The sequence below is a fragment of the Caretta caretta genome, chromosome 11 (genome assembly GCF_965140235.1).
Source record: "Caretta caretta isolate rCarCar2 chromosome 11, rCarCar1.hap1, whole genome shotgun sequence".
NCBI lineage: Eukaryota > Metazoa > Chordata > Testudines > Cheloniidae > Caretta > Caretta caretta.
In genome coordinates this window covers 4,000,841-4,023,984 of record NC_134216.1, presented here as the reverse complement: position 1 = coordinate 4,023,984, position 23,144 = coordinate 4,000,841, and the positions used below count along the sequence as shown (strand labels likewise).

Here is a 23,144-nt window from a genome sequence, read left to right as displayed (position 1 = left end):
ACGCACCCCAAGGAAAGGTCTGGACACATAGGAGTGAAATCAATCCTCGCACAGAGGGCCGCTAAACACCACAAGCCCAGCAAGACTTTGTGTTGGCTTTCGCACAGGGGTGATTTCTGGCACATTCACCCCTCCCCCCCCAACTCCATAAAAATAGTCTTCTCATTCACTTTAGCTAGGATAAATAAGGCGATAGAAAGCCTCCCCGCAATGCGGAATTTTGTACCATTGGAAAAGCAAGTGCATTATGTCTTGTTTACCCACAAAGCGTCAGCTGTCAGAGGCAGGATAATTGCCCTTTGGCTTTGGATCAGGGTCTGGATGCACCAATATAGCTTGTAGTGGGAATGGCAACTTGGAGTAGAAATGAATGCAAGCCATTTTTCTAACCAGTTCAGCCCTGTTTTCCATTTGCAAATTACCGGTGATCAGATTTTTAGGAATTTGTTTGTTAATCTTTTTTTTTTTTTTTGGCTAATGAGTTAGGAGAACAATAGGTCAGCCTCTGGGTTGCTCGGAAAGCGTTTGCCAAATTGATTGCTTCTAGTGTTTGTCATTTGCAAGTCGCTATTCCCCCCTAGCAAGTGGTATGCTCAGTACTGATTCTGGGGCCAAGGTGCTTGAAAGAGATTTTCGTGATCCTACCTCTCCATAACAGAACCTGGCTTCTGCCGCCCATCCTTCAGACTTCTCCACATTTCTTTATTCAAGTATTGAACTGATGATGACAAATTTGGGAGAGGTTTCTTTCTTTTTTTTTAGGCTTGTTCCTTGCGGTCAGAGAACCACATTTTTGCAGAGGAAAAAAAAGGGAGTGTGAGATTGGGAGGTGGGAATGTATTGTTTGGACACTTGGCTTTCCAGTGTACAACCTTACGATGCCATTAGCAATTCTTCTAAGGCCACCGGTGCTGAGCTGTTGGAACTGGATTGGCTTTCTGCTCTTCCTTTTGGCAGTCTGAGGGATGATTAACTAGCCTATTAGTTAGAGGTAGCACCAACTTTCACTGCTCTGCCAATTCATTTTTAACTCTTCAACATGGAAAAGAGAATAGGAACAATATTGGAAATATGGCCTGGATATTTACTGGCCATTATTTTGTTAAAAATGTAATTGTACAGAAACCACATGCTCTAGGTTCCCCCGCCTAAGTGCCTGCAATTGTATCCCCAGATTTAGGGTTGTCCCAGTATAATTTTAAAGGGGGAAGAGAGTGCATATAAAGAGATTAGGAATACTGACATGTAGCAGTATTATGGTAGCACCTTGCAGTGTTTCTCAAATGTGGCCACTGGTGGCTTTTCTTGCAGCCATGGTAGACTCCTGGGTGGTGACAGGGTGGAGGGGAGGCCAAGACTATAACAGGGTCCAAGAAAGAGCTAGATAAATTCATGGATGATACGTCCATCAATGCCTATTAGCCAGGATGGGCAGGGATGGTGTCCCTTGCCTCTGTTTGTCAAAAGCTGGGAATGGTGACAGGGGATGGATCACTTGATGATTACCGGTTCTGCTCATTCCCTCTGGGGCACCTGGCACTGGCCACTGTTGGAAGACAGGACACTGGGCTAGATGGACCTTTGGTCTGACCCAGTCTGGTTGTCTTATGTTATGTTCTACCTGTTGCTTCTGGATACGCCACTTTGGTGTTGGTGGCTGAGGCCAGCAGCAGTAGGCGCCCTGGAGGAGCCAGGTGAGTTCCTCCACCTTTCCGGGGCAGTGGGACTTGAGCTTTGGGCTTTAGCTCTGGGATGCTGGGTTCCAGTGGCAGGAAACATACAAATATCCGTTTTCGCAGCAGCAGACTTACTAGCTAGCAAGTCTTTAAAAAAAGCAACCAAAATCAAAAGAAACACCAACAAAAAAGACAAGAACGCGCAAAGCACGTTATTTGTCTTCCTATTATGTTTAGATCCAGTAAAGAATAGAGGCAAATGTACATTATTTTTATTATTGAGTCTGCAAAAACTGCAAACAACCCTACATAAACAAATTACAATGATTTGGGCATGTGTTTGTGCATATTTATTTGTTTCTCCGAAAGTTAATTAAGAATTTTAGGAAAAAGTGGTCAGAGCGGCCACCAGCAAGAGTTGGTGGCCGCACTCTGAGGCCACCAAAACATTGGTTGTGAGACCCCCATCCAGCTGAGATTATTCCCATCTGCTCTGAGTCACACACAAGCAGAGCAGGATGGAGGCCCTGCCTCAGAGAGTTTACAATCTAAATAGTCAAAAGGTGGGATTTTTACCCCCAATGTCACATAGATAGTCTTTATTAGAGCTGGGAATGGAGCCTATTAAAAAATTCCAGACTAAAGTCTTTGCCACAATACCATCTTACCCCTACAATTGTTTATAGAGGCTGGGAACAGGATTATTGGGACAGAGGCTTGAGATCTCTGCTAGAAGCAAGTCCAGGGTGTGCTCAACTCATTCCAGTGGAGGCCAAGAGCTTGGCACGAACAGGCCAGGATAACACAGTGGAAGGAATTCTGGAGAGGTTTGGAAACAAAGGCTCGCAGGAGGCTGATGAAGTAGATAGATGGAGTGGCGAATAACGCTATCTGGGAGACTGACAAGGATACCACTGGGGCTGGAATACAAGAGAGACTGCCCGATCACGTAACTAATGGGGTGAGAGGTGCATGGTGCAAGGACACTGCAGAGGCTGCCAAGGTCAGAGAGACCTAGAACATTAACATTGGAGGAAGATCCCTCTGAAAATTCTGAGAGGGAGCCGAGAGGCAGGGAAGGGGATGCATCACCGGGAACCTTGCTGGTGGTCTCTCTGTTAAGGAGTTCAAATGTTGCCCGGGGTTTAAAAAAACAAAGCAAAGTTGCTGTGGAGGAAGAGGAGTGTGCCAAGAAAAAAGAAAAAAGGGCCCTTTAAAAATCGTTATGTCAGATGGGCCCTTTGACAAATTTGCCTTTTTAAAGGCTCTCCGGGGAACATTTTATCTCTGTCAGAGCCTTATAAAATTTGTTTTTGCTGAGGGAGCTCTCTGTGAACCAGCAACATCTTGGCGATGATCTTCAGTTCCTTGGGACTCCGGCAGCACCACTCCCTCTCATGTGATCTGGGCACGGGCAGTAAGTGCAAGGGTGAGAAGAGAGTTCAGCAAGGAACAGAAGCTCCTTCCACAGCCCTGGCTGGGAGTTACAGACCTGACTGGTCCAGCCTGAAGCAGCTGGGAAGGGAACGTATCGGCCTCTGGATAAACATGACCAATTGGCCTGCCTGCTCAGAGACTCGCTGGCTTTATGCTGCCCCTGCTGAATTTGAGAGCCCAAAAGGTGGGGAGAAACTGGCTGCGTTTGGTCAGAACTGAGGGGCTCTTCACTGTCCAGGGCCCAAACATTGGAGTGGACATCTGGTCTGACAAACTCTCCCCACTTCTCGTCCCTCACGGTTACTATCTACGTTCTGACAGTCCCTTAACGCCCCTCTCAGAACTTGGTTCCTTTTAACCAAAACAACCCCCCTCCTCCAGGATACCTTACCCAGCCACCCAGCTCTTCCTGGGCCTTTTCACTGGCTTCTCCGAATCCTTGGAGCAGAGAGTCCCTGAGTTACTGTCCCTTTCCTAGTACTCGTCTTCCACTAGATAGACTCACGGCAGGTCTTGCTCTTTTCCTGCCTTTCACTGGTCTGAGGGAAGGGCTGCTTATATGCCCTGACACTCTTTCCCAGCATGCCTTCCTGTGCATCTCAGAGCTTTTTAATTTCACGTTGTAGAACCAAAATAGTCTAACCCCCTATCCCCCTCTTCCTCAGTTCTCGATGCCTCTGGGGGGTTATCAGTACTGAGAGATTGGATCTTTCACATCTATGTCGCTCCGTCTTCGCAGTGCTGCAGCCCATGCTATCCCGGTTCTGTGGGTAAATGGGCGGGCACTTTGGGGAAGGGGTGGAATGGGAACGGGGCCAGGGTGGTGCAGGGGTGGGAAGGAAGGAAAAAGCCCAGGTAGGGACCATTGAATTGTGGAGGTAAATGCGTGGTTGCGCAGGTGGGGTTGGAGAGAGGGCTTTGGATTCTTTGACCATGGGATGTTGTTCCAGGAAGAAGGATTGCTAGGAAGAGATGGGATCCACCTAATGAAGAGTGGGAAGAGCATCTTTGCAGGCAGGCTTGCTAACCTAGTGAGGCAGGCTTTAAACTAGGTTCGCCAGCGGATGGTGACCTAAATCCAGAGGTAAGTGGGGTTGTGGGATACTGGGAGGAAACACAAGGAGGAGGGTGCAGCAGGGGAGGCCTCCTGATTCACACTGAGAAAGAAGGGCAATCAGCTAGTTATCTTAGATACCTGTACATGAACACAAGCAGCCTGGGAAACAAGCAGGAAGTCCTGGCACAGTCAAGAAACTATGATGTGACTGGAATAACAGAGACTTGGTGGGGTAACTCACATGACTGGGGCACTGTCATGGATGGGTATAAACTGTTCAGGAAGGACAGGCGGGGGAGAGAAGGTGGAGGAGTTGCACTGTATGTAAGGGAGCAGTATGACTGCTCAGAGCTCCAATATGAAACTGGAGAAAAGCCTGTTGAGAGTCTTTGGGTTAAGTTTAGAGGTGAGAGCAAAAAGGGTGATGTTGTGGTGGGTGTCTGCTATTGACCACCAGACCAGGAGGAGGAGGTAGACGAGGCTTTCTTGGGACAACTAACAGAAGTTTCCAGATCACAGGCCATGGTTCTCATGGGGGACTTCAATCACCCTGACATCTGCTGGGAGAAAAATACAGCAGTGCACAGACAATCCAGGAAGTTTTTGGAGAGTGTTGGAGACAATTTCCTAGTGCAAGTGCTGGAGGAAGCAACCAGGGGCTGTGCTCCTCTTGACCTGCTGCTCACAAACTGGGAAGAATTAGTAGGGGAAGGAGAAGTGAATAGCAACCTGGGCAGCAGTGACCATGAGATGGTCGAGTTCAGGGTCCTGACAAAAGGCAGAAAGGAGAGCAGCAGAATATGGACCCTGGACTTCAGAAAAGCAGACTTTGACTCCCTCAGGGAACTGACAGGCAGGATCCCCTGGGAGGCTAATATGAGGGGAAAAGGAGTCCAGGAGAGCCAGCTGTATTTTAAAGAAGTCTTATGGTGGGTGCAGGAACAAACCATCCCGATGTGCAGAAAGAATAGCAAATATGGCAGGTGACCAGCTTGCCTTAACAGAGAAATCTTCGGTGAGCTTAAACACAAAAAGGAAGCTTACAAGAAGTGGAAACTTGGACAGATGACCAAGGAGGAGTATAAAAAATATTGCTCGAGCATGCAGGGGTGTGATCAGGAAGGCCAAAGCACAGCTGGAGTTGCAGATGGCAAGGGATGTGAAGGGTAACAAGAAGGGTTTCTACAGGTATGTTAGCAACAAGAAGAAGGTCAAGGAAAGTGTGGGCCCCTTACTGAATGAGGGAGGCAACCTAGTGACAGATAATGTGGAAAAAGCTGAAGTACTCAATGCTTTTTTTGTCTCGGTCGTCACAGACAAGGTCAGCTCCCAGACTGCTGCACTGGGCAACACAGCATGGGGAGGAGGTGAGCAGCCCTCAGTGGTGAAAGAACAGGTTAAGGACTATTTAGAAAAGGTGGACATGCACAAGTCCATGGGTCCGGATCTAATGCGTCCGAGGGTGCTGAGGGAGTTGGCTGATGTGATTGCAGAGCCATTGGATATTATCTTTGAAAACCTGTGGTGTTCAGGGGAGGTCACGGATGATTGGAAAAAGGCAAATATAGTGCCCATCTTTAAAAAAGGGAAGAAGGAGAATCCGGGGAACTACAGACCAGTCAGCCTCACCTCAGTCCCCAGAAAAATCATGGAGCAGGTCCTCAAGGAATGCATTTTGAAGCACTTGGAGGAGAGGAAGGTGATCAGGAACAGTCAACATGGATCCACCAAGGGCAAGTCATGCCTGACCAACCTGATTGCCTTCTATGATAAGATAACTGGCTCTGTGGACATGGGGAAAGCGGTGGACGTGATATAACTTGACTTTAGCAAAGCTTTTGATACGGTCTCCCACAGTATTCTTGCCAGCAAGTTAAAGAAGAAGGGATTGGATGAATGGACTATAAGGTGGAAAGAAAGCTGGCTAGATCGTCAGGCTCAGTGGGCAGTGATCAAAGGCTCGATGTCTAGCTGGCAGCTAGTATCAAGCGGAGTGTTCCAGGGATCGGTCCTGGGACCTGTTTTGTTCAACATCTTCATTAATGATCTGGATGATGGGATGGATTGCACCCTCAGTTCGCGGATGACACTAAGCTGAGGGGAGAGGTAGATATGTTGGAGAGTAGGGATAGGGTCCAGAGTGACCTAGACAAATTGGAAGATTGGGCCAAAAGAAATCTGATGAGGTTCAGCAAGGACAAATGCAGAGTCCTATACTTAGGACGGAAGAATCCCATGCACCGCTACAGACTAGGGACAGAATGGCTAAGCAGCAGTTCTGCAGAAAAGGACCTGGGGATTACAGTGGACGAGAAGCTGGATATGAGTCAGCAGTGTGCCCTTGTTGCCAAGAAGGTTAACGGCATATTGGGCTGCATAATTAGGAGTGTTGTCAGCAGATCGAGGGAAGTGATTATTCCCCTCTATTCAGCACTGGTGAGGCCACATCTGGAGCATTGTATCCAGTTTTGGGCCTCCCACTAGAGAAAGGATGTGGACAAATTGGAGAGAGTCCAGCGGAGGGAAACGAAAATGATTAGGGGGCTGGGGCATATGACTTATGAAGCGAGGCTGAGGGAACTGGGCTTATTTAGTCTGCAGAAGAGAAGAATGAGGGGGGATTTGATAGCAGCCTTTAACTACCTGAAGGGGGGTTTCAAAGAGGATGGAGCTCGGCTGTTCTCAGTGGTGGCAGATGAGAGAACAAGGAGCAATGGTCTCAAGTTGCAGTGGGGGAGGTCTAGGTTGGATATTAGGAAAAACTATTTCACTAGGAGGGTGGTGAAGCACTGGAATGGGTTACCTAGGGAGGTGGAGGAATCTCCATCCTGAGAGGTTTTTAAGGCCTGGCTTGACAAAGCCCTGGCTGGGATGATTTAATTGGGGTCGGTCCTGCTTTGAGAAGAGGGTTGGACTAGATGACCTCCTGAGGTCTCTTCCAACCCTAATCTTCTGTGATTCTATGATCCTTCTCCCAAAATAAATGATGCTGAGGGCTAAATAGCTCCTGATACACAATGAACAGGAGGTGTAGCCAAGGCATTCATTGTACAACAATGCCAAGTGAGTTATTTATAGCAACCTAAATGAGAGACCACCATTTTCCCGTCCCTGTGAGGTGAGACTTTCTCCAACTCCCTCTCTTTTAACATTGGCAGCTCTTCTTCTGTAACTTGGCAGAGGCCAGCCAATCCCAACACAGCTGTTTGAAACCTGGTGAGCAGGCCTGGCTTTGAGGAGGTTTTGCAAGGGAATAACTAAGGTTTTGAATAATGACTGTCCAGTTGGCCGGGAGCCCTGCTCATTTGGAACGACATCAGGCGAAGCGAGAGTTCGTCAAATTATTAATGAGAATGGAGAAGAGGAGGAAGCCAAGGCAAACACAAGCCTTGAATCGGTGCTCACTTCATAGCCTGTCCTCTAAACAATCTCTTATGCACACACACACTAGGAACAGAGGTTCCTCTGAGATGTCTATTTGAACAAGCAGAGGGCCTTGAAGAAAAATCCCAATCAATAATGCATGTCTCCAGCATTGAAAGCTCTCGGTCAGGTCGGAGAACATGACCCCTCTGAGCAGAGAGGAACTTTTACAAACAAATTTCATATTTCATGGAGTATCAATCCAGAAGGGACCATAAGATCATCTAGTCTGGCCTCCTGTATCTCATAGGCCTTTACATTTCACCCCTTGTGTTTTTGAGCCCAATAATTTGGATTTAGCTAAATCTTCCAGAGAGGCCTCTAGTCTTGATTTGAAGAGAGATGGAGAATCCACCACTTCCCTTGGTAATGTTTTGCAGTGGTTAATCACTCTCACTGCTAAAAATTTGAGCCACAATTCCAATTTGTCTGGCTTCAGCTGGCAGCCATTGGTTTTTGTTCTGCCTTTCTCTGCTTGATCAAAGAGCAGTTTAGTAGCCAGTATTTTCTTTCAGTGATGGTCCTTAAACACTGCATTCAAGTCACCTCTCAAGCTTTATACAGATGGAACTTTTCAAATCTCCCTCTGTAAGGCATTTGTTCCAGTCCTTGAATAGATTTTGTGACTCTTTTTCTGTACTCTCTCCAAATTTCAACATCCTTTTAAAAATGTGGCTACCAGAACTGGAGACGGTATTCCAAAATCTGTCCCACCAATGCCATATAGAGAGGTAAACTCACCTCCCTCCCTCTACTCCCTTCTTTAGACACCAAAGATTGCATTAGTCCTTTTGGCCAAAAGCACTGCACAGATCTGAATATCTTATTTGAATACCTTCATTTCCCCTTCTCCCACCTTCCATAGATACAAGCTATAAGGGCAGAGCATGGAGAAGAAGAAGAAAGGAAAATGGAAAAAAAATACTGGAAATGACGGGGAGAAAATATCCTTCCTTCACACCTCCAGCTCCTCATAAAAAGAAGAAAAAGTCCTGCTAAAGAAACCTTGCTACGCTTTCTGTGCTTTGATAAACTTCCCCACACTGAGTTGGAGAGTGTTCAAGACAAGGAACATTCTGCTGAAGAGACAAGAGAAAACGATTTCACAGTTAGTTAGGAATGGACAAATCTGCCCCTGGGCTTGTCTTCTGGGATTTTAGTGCTAAATAAAGACCTGGAGATGATTTATGAGGCATGGATGAGGAGTGTGTATCCACTCCCATGAGCTCAGATGCTTCTCCAAACCGTCCACGCTTCTTGGGTCTATAGTTTAGCAGGAAATTTCAAGAGAAGGTGGCATTTAGTTCTAGTTAGCTGAGCTGACTGCTCATGTTGAACTCAGCCTAGCAGAGCATGGAACTCAGTCCTAAGAGGCAAGATATTTCAATCTCTCTCATTCACAAACAATTCCCTAAAGGTCAAGGGTCAAGAAGATAAAGCCACAAGATCATGTTACATCACAGGGTCAATTGTCCCCTACTGTTTATAAACCAATGTTTGGTCCAGTCTTGCTTTAAATATAACAAATGCTAGGTTTCCACCCTTCCCCTTGGGAGACTTTTCCATAGTACTGTAGACCTCATGCATGAAACTTTTGGCAGACTACCTTTTCCTTTGTTTAGTTTCATCACATTACTCTTGCAGTCACCAGCATTATAAGCTTTTTCGGGAAATGGCTGTTTCTACTATGTGTTTGTACAGCTCCTGGCACAATGTGGCTCTGATCCCTGACTGTAGCCTCTAGATGCTACTGTAATACAAATAATAAGAACAATGGGCTTTGGTGGATTTACGGGGGGATGAATTTGGCCCAAAGCTTTTAAAAGCCCCTACCTGTGTCTGGTGAAATTTTAATCTAATTTAATGCTAGTCCTGGTTTAAAAAAGCCCTGGAGAGGAAAAGCTTCTGGTTATCCACTGAACAAATACAGGGGAAGCAGGTTTCCCACATACTCAGCTGGAATCCAGTCTCCATACCATGATCATCCGTTGATCCCTGTGCTCAGGGGCAGATTAAGGTTTGGTGGGGCCCCTGGGCCAGAGCAAGGGGGGTGCCACTGCCCCCCCCCCCCGGCACTCCAGCTGACAAGCCGGGTTGTGACCAGAGAAGTTGCTGGAGTTCTGGGTGGGTGGAACGGGGCAAAGCCCCCGTGCCATGACCCCACTCCCCAGCAGAAGTGCTGGGCGGGTGGAGTGGGGCAAGCCTCCGTGCTCCGACTTTGCTCCCTGGCTGGATCACCCATTTTTCCAGGGGCCCCCCCAGTGAGCCGGGGCCCCTGGGCACGGGCCCTGTTGGCCCAGTGGCTAATCTGCCACTCCCTGTGTTAAAACTGCCAAAAAGAGCCTAGATTCGTGCCAGTTGTGATGGTGGTTTTTGAGCTTTGGACACTTCTCTCCTAGGAAGGGATCTGAGACCAGCAACTCGTTTCACGGAGGACACAGGGCAACCATCAGATGGTAAAAACTTAGTCACTATGGGCTTAGGGTGGATTTGATCAGTCAGCCAATCAGAGAAAGGTCTCCAAAGCCAGTTATCATGCCCCTAAGTCACCCAGGATCCCCAAAAAATGCCATTTGAGATAAGACTCTTCTTGAGGATGCAAGGGTTGAGGGGAGGGTTGCCTTTTAGAAAGGGAACTACAGGACATCCTGCAACACCGTATCTTCAGGAAGTATCCTGCGTGGCTCAGTAAATCAGGCATAGGACTTGGAATTCTTGGGTTCTTTCCCTGGCTCTGGCTCTGATTCTCTGAGTGACCTGGGGCAAGTCCTTCATACTGATCCCCATCAGTGAGAATGAAGATAGAATGGTGCATAGTGAGTGCATAGGCAAGTCTTTTAGATGTAGACCTCAACGGGCTTTATACATCTGGGAATTGTTATTTTTAACCTCACTGCACTGGTGGCTGGCCCATATTGGATGCATTACACACATACATTGGGAGGGATCCTGCCGTGCCAACCCTTCTGGGCAGCGTTCTCTTTGAGAGGCTTCTAGAATTGTAGTCAGCGTAGTCCACAGACCTCTGCAACATGATCGCTGGCCATTCCTGGCTCTCCTTATTGCGAGGACATGGACACGACTCCTAGAACGGTGGATCTTCCCAGATGATAAAGAGCAGCATTTTGCAGAGTTTTCTCCCCAGTTCTTTCAGACACGAGCTGCAAAATCTAGATCAAGATCTAACATGTCAAAGCTCTGGGCTGTTTGGATCCAGGGTTTTGGTCTGCCCTATTATAAAGAGAGGAGCCAGATGTGAAATTAAACCTCTCTCTTCCACCCCAAGGCTCAGAGGCCATCTCTACTGTCCTGGATGTTGGAAGTCGCTTTCACGCAGTGTGGATGGGGACAAAAATCAAACTGTAGAAGGACCCTGCTCTAGGTATAACTACGCAGGGCCCTTCCGAGGACTGCTGGCAACTGGGGGGAAATTGCAAAGACCCACCCATCCATAGCTCAGAAGGTAGATATGCAGCTTGTCAGCACGGCCAAGAGGTTGCTTGCCAGGATGAACGCCAGTCCAAGTGCAATTCTATATTTATGTACACAAACAGCCACAGAGCACAGGATCAAAAAGCCATAAAAATGCAATCAAGAAACTCAATATCTGCCCCATATGTGATCTATTAGGGACGAGCAAGGCGGAGGGGATGGAACTTTTGAGCCGCCTTCTCTACTGAAATCTTTGTGATGCTGGAACGGTACGTACTTGCCGCCAAGTCACGGCCCTGGGCAAAGTGCATAAATCAAGCCCCTGTTCAGACCCACTGCAATGCTTAAAAACAGCTTTTCATGTCCTTTTGGCTAGTGGAATGGGCATCTTTCTGACGCACCTGCTGCCAGGGTGGCTCAGGACCCCGGGGCCAACACAGCATGGAAATGATGGTAGCTTTGGTCTCATCAAGGCTACATTTTCACCTGAGAAGGGCATGCAAAATCCACCTCCATCTGACATAGAAGCTTTTGTACCTGGCGCCTTGAACTCTGGTATAAACCCTCATCATTCCTCTGTCTCTCTCTGCATCTTGAGTTGCCAAATGCAGAGGCAGCCAGCAATAGGGAACTCAAGTTCCCTGCTGAGTGCTGACTCACTGATTCACTCCCCAGTTGATAAGCACACGTCTCTGGGTCCCTCTGTGAATGCAGACAGAGCAGATGAAGACAGAGATTTAGGCTGTGTCCGTCCTGGGCCTTTGAATTAGCAAAACAGTTTTAAACAAGGTTGGGCAATCCAGTGTGGACAGGCATAAACCATAGTTAGAGTTCATTTTAGAGCATTCTGGCCCTGACTGTTAAGTCCTTAATTCACCTCTGGATGTACTAATCACTCCAAATTTATACCCGATGGCTCAGTGGGTCAAATCCATCTCTGGTCTAACTCCGCTGGTTGCAAAGCGGTTACGCCCTCATAGAGAGAAAAGCACTAGAAAAGACAAATTCTAGACAATAATCTCTTCCATTTATTCAGTACTTTTCATCCCACGAGATCAAAAAGCACTTTACAAATGACTATATACACACAAAAGTATCCCCTGACTTCCCAAGGTGGCAGCTGCTTGACAAAAGTTTGGGACAGGAAGTGAAGAAGAATACCATAACCCATTGAAACTCCAGGGGCTTGGAAAATTGTAATGACTCAAGCTTGGCTTTTGCCACTGGAGTTGACATCCCACCACTCATGCAAGACAAGCTGTGCTGCCCATTGGATCAGGCATGGGCTGGCAATCAAGAGACCTTGGTTCTGCCATCGACTGGCTGTCTGATCCCGGGCAGGTCACATTACCTCTCTGCCCTCAGTCTTCCTCTCTGGGAGATGACAATGATCATATTAACCCACCTTTGTAAAGGGGCTTGAAATCTTATAAATGAAAAAGTGCTCCATAAGGAAAACATGTTACTGGTATGCTGGGATAGACATAGAACCGTAGGACTGGAAGGGATCTCGAGAGATCATCTAGTCCAGTCCCTTGCACTCATGGCAGGACTAAGTATTATATGCGAGGCATGTTTTGTGACCATCACCCCCGGGACATCAAAAGCACTCATCTTGCAGGACTCCCATCCAAGTCCTGACAGGCTCAGACCTACCTGGCGTCTGAGTGCTGAAGAAACCACAGTCCAGTGTGGTGCATTGGGGGCCCTTCTCCAGCTGTGCACTTGGACCCAGCGGTTGGGGCAATGAACAGTGGGAGCAATGGGGTAAATATGCAGCCACCTCATGCCACCTGCAGTAGGATACTGGCCAGGTTGTGGCTTCTTTAAGAACTTTCATCCAGAATAGTCAGTTGGAAGCTTCTGTGACGGCTGCATCTTTCTTGGTCAGCGCACCAGGGACTGAATCCCCGGAGCTAGAAGCGTGAGCTGCTGCTGCTTGAGCTAAACAGCTCCCGTTCTGTAGCTGAGGGCTGTCACAACTGATATGCTTTGTGGATTGTCTCAGATGGCGGCACTCACCAGTGGCTTATACATTGTTCACCTGGCTATGGACAAAGACCAAACACGCACTTTAAAAGCAATCTCAGCTGAAAGAAACCCACAAGAAAGAACGAATATAAAGTCTCCATGGGGGATACCATGGAGCGTGTTTCTCACTTTTTAAGATCTGCTCTCTTGAATCCCCTTTCAGTCTTTCACCTTCCCACCCGTGCCCCATCTCCAGGCAGACTGCTCATATTTAAAAGTGCAGTACGCAGAAACCAGAATCATCGCCACGCTTCAGTTGGCTGAAAGACAATATTCACATCAGTGGAGTACACAAGGCAATAAATAGCTTTTGCAGGGGTTAAATTATGAAGTGAAGACATTTAATATCCACAGGAGGCGTTTGTTATAAGTACAGGCAAATGCCGTGATGTGATTTGTATTATATGACAATTCAACAAACCACAACGTTAATAAAGACAGGGGAAAAAATGTTTTCCTGGCCTTGAAATTTCATTGCTGCCTTCTCAGTCTTTCCATTGATGCTATTTTCAGAGCTGGGTTATTGTGAATAATTTCTGGGGTTTGTGAGGAACTGGAATGATGTCAATAGGCAACTGTGGATGATGTTAGACTTTTTAGGGGGCTCTGATTGGCTGAATTTTTACCTTGGTAGATAACTTGTAACATACACCCATCAAAGCAAACTCAAATTGGAATATACTAGAAACAACTGTCTCTTTGTTTAGTTCAGTGAGAGTGAGAGTGAGAGTGAAGGGGCGGGGGGGGGGGGCGAAGCAAATATATTCTTGCATAAATAACCTATTGGTTATTTGACAGGTTTCAGAGTAGCAGCCGTGTTAGTCTGTATCCACAAAAAGAAAAGAAGGACTTGTGGCACCTTAGAGACTAAATTTGTTAGTCTCTAAGATGCCACAAGTCCTCCTTTTCTATTGGTTATTGAAATTGGTAGGGAAAGGAAAAGCTATGTCTGCAATGGTCAGTATCCTGGCAAATTTCAGTCTGGCTAACTATAGTCTATCTAACTACCTTCTCCCTGTAGCTACAACTGGATGTCTCATGTCTTGACTGATTGGGTGATGGTGTTATCTGACACTGACACATTGACTTCAATGTGACTACTTGAATACTTGAAGTTAAGCATGTGGTTAAATGCCTGGCTGAATCGGGGCCTTCCACAACTGCGATGTTCCACCTTCGAGGAGGCTGCATGTCAATGGGGGCTGAAATAACTCCTGAGTGCAGTGTATCAAGCCTGCAAAGTGCTTTGGGATCCTTGTGGGTGGTCAGTGTATAATTGCCAATGCTGAAGTCTGGCCAGGAAGCTGGAGTTAAGATCCCTTCATCTGAAAGTGCCAGGGGAGCCTTACTGACCAGAAATTGCCAGGGCCACCTATTGGGTTTAGACTCCAGCTGAAAGGTGCCACTCCCCCACCCCCCGCTCCAGCATCATCATTCTGGGGCACTGGTTCAGGAGTGACACCACCCAGTGAGTCAACAGAAGCACTTTCTGCAGCAGGGTGGGCTTTCCTTGGGAGCCTGCCTGCCATAATCTGACCCGGCCTGACTGTGCAGGATGTGTGAGATCACAATCCAGATGGTCCGTCTGCGAGGGAGAAACTAATATCAGACCTTCTGATAATGGTGGCTAATCCCTTAGGATCCAGCCTGGACAGTTCAATGCTGAAGGCCAGCAATACCTGTCCCTGGGAGTAGGGGCTGCTAGCCCCCTCCCCACACTGGAAAGACCAGCCATGAAGGGACTGAGACCAGCACAGCCGGGGGGGGGGGAAGAGGGGGCGTTATATCTACACCATCCCAGCTGACGTTATAGGGTGCGCATGGTAGGTAGCCTGGAGGCATTGCCTTCCTGGGGTTATAAGGCTCCAAACTGCCTCCTGGGTGGGGCTGTGTCTTGGGCAAGTCCGTCCCCAAGTCAAGACAGGCATCTTATCCTGGTGCGTTAAGGGCCATCTGAGCTGAGCACATCCTTGGCTGTGTGAATGTGGTTTTTCTGGAATGAGACAAAAGGCCCATTTAGACTCAAGCCAGAGTCAACATGACTCATTGGCTAGCACATCCCTCACTGCAGGGCTTGGGAGGTCACGGTGGGTTCAGGTCTCACACCGGGACTTGGACTGGTGCTCCGGGCTGCGGGGATGGGAGGAGAGCTGCGTGCTGAGAGGTGCTTTCTACTGGAGGAGAGAGGTGTTCCTCAGAGATCCCTGCGGCAGGTGTTGCAAGTGGAAGTTAATTATTCCAGGCCAGATTCATCCCTGGTGTAACTCCACTCGTTCCAGTGGAGCTACCTCAGGCCGGACTCTGAGGTGCTTTCTGGGTGACCCCGGTTACTCCGCCAATGTTCCCCCAGGCAGCCGAAAAGGCTCCAGCCACCAAGGTGTGCGTGAGCTCTTGCTGAGTTCAGAATGGTTGGGGACGTTGCCAGACAGGGCATGCCACAACCTATCCGCTTTGTGTAGTTCCGTTCTCCCTGCTCCACAAGGGTGGAGAGAGTGCGAGTGGTTTTTCTGTCCTCCTACGCAAGCCCTCCTAAAGCATGAGAAAGTCACCCGACCCTTATGCCTCTGCACAGCTATTGTCCTACCTTCTACCGCTCTTTCTTGGCTAGCTCACCCGACAGGGAAGTTACTAACTGAAGTAGGATTTACTCCTGAGTAGATCGCCAATGGGAGCTCCACTGGGTCAGGAGGGGAGCATGCCTGGGAGTGCAGACGTCCAACCAGGCGGAGCACCAATGGAGGGTCTGCCAGAGGGTGATGGCAGCAAGGAATATGCAACAAAGACAGCGTTCTACTGCTTTTGTGGTCCATGACCAGGTTCCAGCTGTTTAAGCCACTTCTACTTGATGAAGCAGAAGGGAAAATGTAGCCCTATGGATCACTTCACCAAGCAATGAAATGCAGCCACCTCTAGGATGAAATACAGCAGCTTTTTACAACAGTAGTTTAAGACAGGAAGTAAAGAAGAATCCTCATCTCCAAGTGACCGTGACAAGAGAGTTTCGGAAGGTGGAATGGGTTGATGCTCCGACGGTGGCCAGGATATCACATCTACATCTTTTACTCTGGCAAAGAGTCCCAGGGGCCTTTCATTCCTAGAAGGGCTCAGAACCTGGCTTTAAGGTCTCATCTGAAAGTCAAGTGAGAAATGGAAGCGGTCAGTATCTCTGTTCACGTAAAATTGCTCAGCTGTAGACCAAGCCCTTTCACTAACGAAAGAGCTGAGTGATTAGAGGGAAAACGCATCCAGCAGTTGCTCTTGTGAATGAAACCTGTTGATTCTCTTCCTTGGCATGGGTGGTCCCTTTTATCTGCTCATTCAGAGCCATTCATCTAAGCGACTTGCTTCGAAAGCCATTTTGAAAAGTTGTTTGTATGATTTGCCCAAGACAGGCATTCCCAGATCATTTCTCTTTCTGCTTCTAAAGTTTACACTATCCAGCTGAGGACAGAAGCAACACCCTGAGACATACAAGAGCTATCAAATGACATGCATAGTGATTGCCATTTTGTCTTTGTTTTCACCCATTGTCAATCAATTCCAACTAAGGACAAAATCAGTAGAAGCGATCTGTGAGCAGATCATCTGTGAACAGAGAGAAAACAAAATGCTACCTCTGTCAAATAAATTGTTTACTGAAAATAATTCACCGAGCTCTCGAAGATGAGGGAGACCAGAAGTTCACATGTTTAAGTGTTGCTTCAGAATCACAGCAATCAAGGCCCGATTCAACACCTATTATAGATTAATAGATTTCAAGGCCAGAAGGAACCATTGTGATCATCTAGTCTGGCACCTGGTATAACACAGCCCAGAGAACTCCCCCAAAATAATTCCTAGAGCAGATCTTTTAGAAAAACATCCCATCTTGATTGAAAAATGGTCAGTGGTAGAGAATCCACAACGAGCCTTGGTAAATTGTTCCAATGGTTAATTACTCTTCATGCCTTATTCCCAGTCTGAATTTGTCTAGCTTCAATGTCCAGCCATTGGCTCATGTTACAGCTCGCTCTTGTAGATTTAAGAGCCCACTATTAAATATTTAAATATTAATATTAATAAATAAAAATAAATATTAATATGTTCCCATGTAGGTACTTATAGACTGTAATCAAGTCACGCTTTAACCTTCTCTTTGTTGAGCTAAATAGATTGATCTCCTTGTGACTCTCACTATAAGGCAGGTTTTCTAATCCTTTAATCATTCTCATGGCTCTTCTCTGAACCCTCTCCCATTTATCAAATTGTGGGCACCAGAAGTGAACACTGTGTTCCAGCAGCAGTCACACCAGTACCAAATACTGTGGCCAAGTACCCTTTCTACACCTACTCGAGATTTCCATGTTGATTCAACCAAGCATCTCATTAGCCCTGTTGGCCACAGCATTGCACTCAGAGTTCATGTTCAGCTGATTATCCACCAGGACCCCCCAACTTTGTTCAGAGTCATTGCTCCCCAGGACAGAGTCCCCCGTCACGTAACTATGGCCTGCCTTCTTTGTTCCTAGATGTATCCATTTATATTTAGCCATATTCAAGTCTGTGCAAAGACTCTCAATAACATCAGTGAGGTTTGGATAAGGTCCTCAATTCCTATCATGCTGTACGCAGCTCCAGGTCAAATGGATGGCGTAGCTGGCTTTGCAGTGCAGGAGTTAATGCATTTATGAGGCTGCCATATCACTTGCGGTCATTTTATCTCTTAGTACTTGAATTCTAGGAAAGCAAAGATTCCTTCCAAGTAAGTTGCTAGTTGATCCAAGTGATGCTGTTATAGACATTGTTGTAAAAGATCCAGGTTTTTTCCAGGGTATAGTGTGTGTATGTGTGTGTGTGTGTGTGATGTTTAGATTTAGACTGCTTGTTGCTAAGCTATCGGCTTCCAAAAAAAAAATCACTATAAATAATAATAATTAATAATAAACAAACAGATGATGGTGGAAATGATCCCAAAACCTGTTATCGCATTTTGGGTCCAGTTTATTCCAGTTTCACATGGTGGCTTGGAGCCGTCAGTCTTCATTACTCCACGGTGCTGAGTGCTGGAGCCCAGATTTCCAGTATCAAGCCCTCCATCTAATGTAGTGGGGAAAGTCAAGATAAAATATGGGTCTCTAGGGTCACTGCTTTTGTGAAAGCTTATTACGGCTGTAACTGAACCTCCTAATCTGAACATATCCTGTTACATTCAAGATGTTCTGGTCCCAGGCCAAGGGGAAATACTTTTTAACAAATAGAATAGAGTGAAATTCATTTCCCCAATGCCTCTGTCACTTGCATGGGTTGTTTTCACCGAGTTTTCTGCTACATTTCGCAAAGGGGCTCCCCGGGAACTGTAGGGGGGGCTGCTGAGTGACATCAGGCAGCCTCATTGCATGCTTGGATGCGCTTGCAGCGGTGGGAAGCTGTTTAGTGACGTTGGGAACATATTGTGCGGATTGCCATAGCGGAACAGACTAATGGTCTATTGAAGTCTGGCACTCTGTCTCTGACCGTGGCCAATGCCAGGGGTGTCAGCTGAAGGGTGAAAAGCCCTTAAGGGCTCTGAATTGTACAATATTATTATTTGTAATTTCAGTAGCACCCAGAGGGCCCAATTGAAATTGAGGAGCCTAGTGTGTTAGGAGCTATACACAGAGGCAGTCGCTGCCCCAAAGAGCTTCCAGTCTAAGTCCTTGCCTACACCAGAAACATATACAAGTTTAACCATATAAGTGTAAAAACAAACCCATGCAAGCCCCTAATGTAGACACACTTAAATCACTTGAACCCTTGCTTAAATTGGCTTAGCGTCTCTCTGCTACATTGGGGATAGAGGGGGCCTAAAGAAGTGGTAGGAGTGATTTGCTCAAAGTCCCACAGTGGGTTAGTGGCAGAGCCCAGAATAAAACCCTGGTCTCTTGAATCCCCATCAAGGGCACTGTCCACTAGACCACACTGTCTCCCTATGGAGGGGTGGGATAGCTCAGTGGTGCTAAATTGGCCTGCTAAATTGGCCTCATTGGCCTGCTAAACCCAGGGTTGTGAATTCAATCCTTGAGGGGGCCATTTAGCAATCTGGGGGGAATAAATAAATAAAAATTGGGGATTGGTCCTGCTTTGAGCAGGGGGTTGGACTAGCTGACCTCCTGAGGTCCCTTCCAACCCTGATATTCTAAGCTTCTTCCCAGTCCCAGAAGGGGATTATTTGTCCCCGAGGAGCATGGTGATTGACAGCCCTTGTAGTGGTATCAGATGCGGTAAGTGCAGATGCATTCATTTCAATGTTAGAGTCATCCCTTTTGGAAAATTGCTGAGCTGTTTGTCTCAAGGGCGGCCTGCTGCAGGAAGTTCCACAGATCAGTAAGCACACGCCTATGACTATCACGCAGGGGAGCATAGGCACTGCTAGCATGCAGAAGGGAGCTGCAGCCAATACTTCTGAGGGGGAACATGTTGTCGTAGTTAGAGAAGACACCTGAGAGTCAGGCTCTCTGGAGTCTAATCACATTTTTGCCAATGACTGGTTGTGTGACCTTGGATAAGACACTTAACCTCTCTGTGACATTGTTTATCAGTCACTCAAATAGGGCTGATAATAAATATCTGCCTCTCAGGGCTATTAAAGCATACCCAGAGTCATAGAATCATAGAATATAAGGGTTGGAAGGGACCCCAGAAGGTCATCTAGTCCAACCCCCTGCTCGAAGCAGGACCAATTCCCAGTTAAATCATCCCAGCCAGGGCTTTGTCAAGCCTGACCTTAAAAACCTAGGTGGACAGGACTGGGTTATTAATCATTGTTTGTATTTAATATTTACGTTGTGTAAATGCGCAGAGGCCTCATTGTGCTAAGTGCTCAGTCGAGGCCAGGGTCCCTGCCTTGGTGCAGTTCCGAATGGGACATTTGTCCACATTTCAGAGCCCTTGGTCATGGTCTCCGTCGTGGGCTGCCATCGCTGACAGGGACAGTCATCAAATTGCTTTCCCATTCTACGCCCTGGCAGAGGAGAATCTCGGGTGGCTCTGGCTAATTGAACAGCGTGCGTTCAGCTCTCACGACTGAATCTTAGCAAGTGAGAAACAAGCGAGTCTCCATTACATAGCAACAGAGATGTGGCCCACCTTTCCTGCCACCTCATTCCTTTCTTTCATCTCCTTTCACTCTGACAGCCCAGCTTTTCCACCTGCCCCATTTCTAAGGGGTCTCAAACACACTTTCGCTCTGTCCTCCATTCGCCTTCCCTGGCAAGCTTAGACCTCATGCGGCATAATGAGGTTCAAACCCTGCTAGCCCAAGAATTGCTAGGCAATAACAATAAATGGCAAAACTAAAACAATGTGTGTGGCCCCAGATCCAGGGGCAGCCCATAATAACCAACATGGAGGGGCTGGTCCCAGATCTCTTGAGTCACAATCAACCCTACAATAAGAAATGTGGAGTGGAAGAGAAGGGGTTGAGTTCTGGGTTCTAGTCCCATCCTGGCCACAGACTCCCTGGGTGAGGCACGCCCTCCCTCTGTGCCTCAGTTTCCCATCTGTACAATGGCCATAATAATCCTTCCTTTCTCCCACCCGCTGTCTGTTCTCATCTATTTTGATGGTAAGCTCTTCAGGGCAGGGATGGTCTCTTGACAGGTGCATGTACAGCACCTAGCACAATGGAGTCTTGGTCTTTCGGTGCTACTGTAACAAATATTAATAGCATCCTAGTGTTCATAAGCATCCCTGTAATAACAAACAATGGCTTGTGCAGTCCAAGAAGTAGAACATTTAGGGTATCATCCTTCAAGTGACTCACTCGCCTCAGTGTTTGCAAGACTGGGTCCTAAGGAAGTGACCTGCATTCAGTTTCAATTCTCCATGGAGCAACTCCCCCATCACCTCAAAAAAAGTGATTCTAAAACAATCTGGACAGTTTCTTTTATGTCTGCGTGATGTGAAATGAAATTCATTTGAACACCTTAAGCCTAGCCAATGAAATCGCCAGGGTATATTTTTATCTCCGCAATGCCCAAAGATTAACTGTACACAAGTGTCAATGGTACCACCCATTTGTGTTATTGGCAGCTATGTGTGTAAATCGTTGCTCATCCCAAATGAGAATATGCTTTGGATGCTCATAAATCAAACTAAATAAATGACCCACATTCATCCCTGTTTGTAACTTCTTAGGTGCTATCAAACTTGCACCCAGGATACGCCACGGAGAAGCCAGGGACAGACAGACACAGTGAAACATGTCACTTGCTTTATCATTTCAAGGAAGTGGGTTGATGAAATCTCTGATTGGAATGGGATGGTTTGTCCTTTAAGGTGACTTGCAAAGAAAAAAGTAATTGGATTTGCACCCTTTTACTGTGTCTTTATGATGCATAGAGAAGCCTGATCATTTCCTCCCCACTCTAGGTTTTTATTGATATATATTGTACCTTAAGAATTCATGCTGTATTTCCTTAAGACTGGAGAACTAGTGAGACTGTAACATCAGGGATTTCAAACAAGCGATGCCTGTTGGAGAGGGAATTTTTTTTTTATTCAGGCTGCTTAAATCTCTTTGGGTTTTGTAAACACATATTTACCTTAAGTGTCCAATAAAGTGTGGGGAGAAAAACTTTGTTAAAATACTCAACATGAGCTCCCAGCTCCATTATCCAAGAAAGAACTCTGGGGAAGCACAGGCTTACCATTCCTGAGATTGACAAGGTAAAAACGAAGAATTTTAAAATGCTTTGTTTATGGAAAAAAAATCTTTCAGGCTTTCTTTATACATTATGAAGAGGCAAAATAGGAAAGTCACTACCCTTTCGTTTTCTAGTTCCAGGTAAGGGGCAGTGCAGTTTAACGGGACAATGACAAAAACCATAAGTATGGTTAAACAATACTTTTTTTTAGGTCCTACAGCAATATCATGTGCAGATGAGATTGAAATGATTGTTTTTTAAGTGTCAGTGGAAACGTTGCACTTTTTCAAATTTTCTCTCCCAATGCTGGGGTCCCACATGCAATAGCTTTGTGTTGATGGAGGAGAATCAGGAAGTGAAATTGACTAGTCTAGTTTCATTGGGCAAGGAGAGCAAAGTGCAAAAAGGAAACAGAGACTCAATGGAAAAAAGTAAACCAAAGTAGGAGAGAAAAGCTTTTTTTTTTGGATGGGAAGGGAGGGGGAATATATATGAGACTGTCTCTTTAAAAGTAAATGGATCTCCTACTCTGATGCAATTTGGCTGCTGCTGTGATCGCTTTCCCTTCACACTCACTGGCTCAGAAGTTTGTTGTCTTTCTTCCAGGTGCCAAGGTCAATGCTCATCTTTGATCCTCATAGACTGTGCAGCATGGGGCATAATACATCTGGCCTCGGGGCAGCCCCCGAAACACTTTCTTATTATGGCTTTTCAAGAAGAGGAAGAACAACCCTGAATTAATCCAGATGAGCTCTCCTTGCAAAAGTCACCTTCATCCAGTTGCCAAAGACTAACGCACAGTTTGAGAGGATACCCAACCCAGAATCCAACGCTGGCTGGGCCCAACGTTTCTGGACAAGGCAAATCCCAGACTAAGAAATTTCCTTTGAAAATCTGAGATATGAATGCACCAGCTGGGAATAAATCAGGTTATTTTCTGAACAGAGGGCACAGCTTGCAGCCTCTTGTGAGGGAGAGAGGGAATTTAGTCCTTATGAACAAGTTCCTGTTGGCACATACAAAAGTGGACCAGGGTGGGAACAGACACCTATCCGCCAGTCTGAGCTCTGAAGTGGCTGGTGTTCCTTCCTTTGCCCCATCCAGCACCCAATCTTCAGAGGCAGAAGTGAGCTTAACATCCTTTTTGACCTGAATCAATATTACAATTTAATTTACCCTTCAAACACGTGCCATCCCATTCTGGAATAAGGCACGAGGCTACTGCACATGAAAACCTATTCTGAAATCCCCTGCTGTAGGGCATTGGTGCTGGAAAGGCCACGTGGCCCAATAGGCCTTCTATAGGGAGCTCCCCTTATGGTGTAGCTCAGATCCTTACCTCTAGGGGGCTCTGGGATGGGGCTACAACAGTCACCCGGATCTAAGCAGTTTCCTATTCAGATGCTCCTCTTTGGAGCAACCTTA

At 46.7% G+C, this 23,144-nt stretch overlaps 1 long non-coding RNA gene across 1 annotated transcript in view; it reads left to right on the top strand.

The window, feature by feature from the left end:
• Positions 1–22,584, top strand: part of LOC142068434 (uncharacterized) — a 44,867-nt gene extending 22,283 nt beyond the window's left edge. Inside the window, exon 3 of the long non-coding RNA XR_012664265.1 lies at positions 22,326–22,584. This is a non-coding gene — a long non-coding RNA (uncharacterized LOC142068434). The remainder of the gene's footprint in view (positions 1–22,325) is intronic.
• Positions 22,585–23,144: the final 560 nt, after the last annotated feature.